Source organism: Lotus japonicus, chromosome 1 (genome assembly GCF_012489685.1).
Source record: "Lotus japonicus ecotype B-129 chromosome 1, LjGifu_v1.2".
NCBI classification, from domain to species: Eukaryota; Viridiplantae; Streptophyta; class Magnoliopsida; order Fabales; family Fabaceae; genus Lotus; species Lotus japonicus.
The window spans coordinates 110,740,375-110,744,098 of record NC_080041.1 but is presented as its reverse complement, the minus strand read 5'-3'; the positions used below and the strand labels follow the sequence as shown (position 1 = coordinate 110,744,098).

Genomic DNA, 3,724 nt, shown 5'->3' with positions numbered 1-3,724 from the left:
ATTTAATACATCAATCAATTCATTGATTATTAAAAATATAATAAACAACAAATGAAATAGAAGAGTCGAAAATGATGAGCAAAGTGGAGAAAAAGTCTTAAATTGAAAATTTTGTTGCATAGATTGAAATTTTGTTGCCATCTGAAAATTTGTACACACCAATTAATAAGTAAAAGGACTAAAATTGTTTAAATATATAGGCGCAGCTTCCTCTTTCTTACACTCACATAAGAGGGACTCTAAGAGTTCTCTTCTATCTTAAGCACTACAATACACTATACGCAAAAGAAAATTTAGTCATCACAACGATTTTGGTTAGCAAACACTTGGGCTCAACTACTGCCCTGGCTTATTCTTCAACAGTTTGGCACCACTTTAATGGAGTCTCAAGCCTCTGAGTTTGCAGTTTCATAAAACAAATTCTAATTACATTAAAAACTGCAAAGTTAAATACTTCATCCTTAGGCAATGCAGGATATCAAATTTAAACTTACCCATGAGTACTTACTAATCGTGTTTATAAACTCATTAAGGGAGACCAAGATTATCAATAACAAAATTTGCATTGCTTGTTTTACATTTGATTTACCTCTATTAATTCAAAATTACCAAAAAACATAGAGCAGGAGGAGATCAGGAAATGGGATTATGTTTTACAAAGATACAACAATGAAGGAAATGAATGACCTTTAGTAAAAGAAGTAAAAAATGTTCAAATATAACTTGACAAACAAAACCTACCAAGACTATAACTTCAAAATATTTTTCATTCACTTCAAGGAAATGAATAACCTTTAGAGGTATACTATCAAAGTAAAACAGAACCAAAATCTCACAAACCTAAATGAGCATAGCAGTTCAAAATCAAAAGAAATTAACAACTATATGTTAAGTGTTGAGTTCATTATTACAATGGAGGTAGTTAGCAATTTGAATTGAGTTCATTTAAGGGTGTGTGTATTGTAAAACATAACCATCTCAATGATTATTTATACTTGGAGGAAGGAGGCGCTTAAAACATATCAATCCTTCAAACCATTACAGAAAAACCGAAACACAGAAAAATAAGTATGATACCTACAAAAAATCCAGCTCAATTATTTCCTTAGGCGTGATAAAGACTCACAAATATTCAAACTTCATATCCTTCTCCCTCTCGTTATCTGAAATAGTAGCTCGAATACCCTATGAATTCTACATCTGAAAACACTCAAAAGAAATTGTATTAACTGTAAGACTAACTATTTTTAACAACAAATGTGAGTGGTTTATCCTGAAAGCTGCTAAATATTGTTCATTCCAACCACTCTATGTATAACAACTTATTTGTACTTTGTAGTACCTTTATTGGTCTTTGGAATAGGAATGGTAAACTCTACATAACTTCCACCAATCATTCTGCACTTCGCTTAATACCAATGCCTCCTGCAAAATTCTAAAAGTAAACTCCATTTAGTGACGATTTTGGCTCGAGAGATCTAGAAATGATAGAAAAGACTATTTTCTTCGTAAAGAGAATTAGTGATATTTAGCAAATTGTTTGGTGTGAACTGAATTTCTAGAAAAGCATATAGTTGCCTTCATTGTATAGTCAAAGCATGCATCAACTTTCATGAGAGAACTGAAAGTAGAAAAAGTCAAGAGAAAATTGTGCTAAAATTTGTAGTAGAAAGGATTCGAAAAAAAGTCTAATGCTTAAAATAGAGGGCAATGAAGAATTAATTTTGAATAAAAAGAATACTGACCTTTATAAAATTTTCCATTGGAGTGCTTAATGTCCATAATTTTTTAGTAATAATGCATGTCTTATGATTCATCCTTCACTTCATGTCATATCCACATGCACCCCTACAAAATGAGAATAATCTAAACAAACATTTAACTCTCTACTACAGTTCTATGTTTCATATGCAATTTTTGTAATAAGTTCATTCAGCATGATAGATACCACCATAGTTCCCTCTCCTGTTGTATTCTTCTGCATCTATCTTAGCATGAAGCATTTGATTCTTACTCTGCAAAGTGATGAGTCTATCCTTGAAATCTGAATTCTTCATCTCTAAGTTTTTTGACTTTTGTTTCCAATTAATTTTAAGCATGCCCTTTCCTCTTCTTTGTTATGCCTTTTTCCTTGCTTGTTGAGCTGAAACTCTATTCCTCAGCAGCCTTTGTCCTTTGTCCTCTCCAAAGTGGCTAGTTCCTCAAAGAAAATGTGATAAAAACTTATCAGCATGAATTTGTCATCCGATTCTTTAATACTCCAGGTCAAATCTTCTTTCTTTAGATATCAATGTTAGCCTATAGTTAAAAAAATAGATCTAAAATACTTGGTCCAACAAAAGATAATAGATAAAAAAAAAATAAGCTTCTAAAAAAGAGGATAGATATACAAACCAATAATGCTATCTTAGCATCAATTGGGATAACTTCTTCATTGAAGACTTTTTTAAAAGATAAGTTCATGGAATGGTGTCTTATGTTTTTGTTTTGCAAAATTGGCTCCTTTTCCTAAATAATTAAGTATAACAAACATGGTATGGTTAGATTCTGTCGATGTAGCCATAAAACAACTCTGGTAACTGCTCTTGGAGACGCTAAATGATATCACTAAAAAGCATAAATTAATTTCGCAAACCCTTCTTAAAATTGGAATGTACTTCTGCAACAGTTGAAGGTTTATACTCTAAAAGTGAACTTTACCAAGGTTTACAATAATGTTAGTTGCAAACCAAACTATTACTCTAAAAGAAAAGTCATACATATTCTAGAACTTCAAATTCCTACGGGAGTTAAAAACATAGCTTTACATATCATGATGATATATACTAACACATTGGAACTGAAATGAGATTGACATAGAAGATATATTTGATGCATCCTTGTGAGGACCATTTTAAGATGTTAAAACGTTGAGATATTCAGTTCTAAATTAACTCAATATTTCAAAGATTACTGAAATGGTATTCAAAAGCAACTTAGAATTGAGATATTAGGATCACTAACCACAATCTTCTCAGCAGCTTCACACATCATATTGACCTTGGCCTTGAATATAAATACACTGTCATTACACACCACAAAAAGCAGCACATTCCAATGTCCCGTGAAATTGCATCCCCAAATACAATCTATCAAATAAGAGCAAATATGATTCTAGGAGAGGAACCACAATAGATGTTCCATCTCCTCTAAAATTGTGTTAAGAACTCTATCACACTACAACATTGAAGGCTTGATTGAGAATAAATCAAACAAATTTCTGTAAAGAAAATACTTATCATGGAGTCTCAACTACTAATTTACATGAATAAAGCTACAAATTGAATATGCACAATTAAATTCTCTATAGTTTATGTATACATTCGCCTCCTATGTCAGTGGACTATACATGAAAGAATACAGAATGACTTGAAGACTATCTTAGAAGAGCTTGCTGGCAATAGACAACCTACACCCCCAACAAAGCATTGGACTAATGGACACCTACCAAAGCTTAGTATTAATATAGTTTCCATGAGATATTGAGCAATGGTTGTTACAATCTCCAACCACCAGGATTATGAGTAAGTAAAAGATACAGATATGAAAGAAGAGATTGAATGACAGAGAAAATAACACACAACCATATAAAATAACTCATGATCAACATAATCATCTTCTATTGCATCCATTTGCATGCCTTACGCTATATTTAAATCCATATTTTAGGGGAAGAATACCTATA

At 31.7% G+C, this 3,724-nt stretch overlaps 1 long non-coding RNA gene across 3 annotated transcripts; it reads right to left on the bottom strand.

The window, feature by feature from the left end:
- Positions 1–968: 968 nt before the first annotated feature.
- LOC130732433 (uncharacterized) lies at positions 969–3,446 on the bottom strand. Of its 3 annotated transcripts, XR_009017036.1 has the most exons (5): positions 3,004–3,446; positions 2,015–2,200; positions 1,746–1,848; positions 1,343–1,435; positions 969–1,200 (listed from the first exon to the last, which is right to left on the bottom strand). It is a non-coding gene; the product is annotated as an uncharacterized LOC130732433 (long non-coding RNA). The 3 variants fall into 3 exon arrangements; XR_009017034.1 differs by having other exon boundaries at positions 969–1,435; XR_009017035.1 differs by having other exon boundaries at positions 969–1,435; positions 2,015–2,193.
- Between the last annotated feature and the right edge of the window lie 278 nt (positions 3,447–3,724).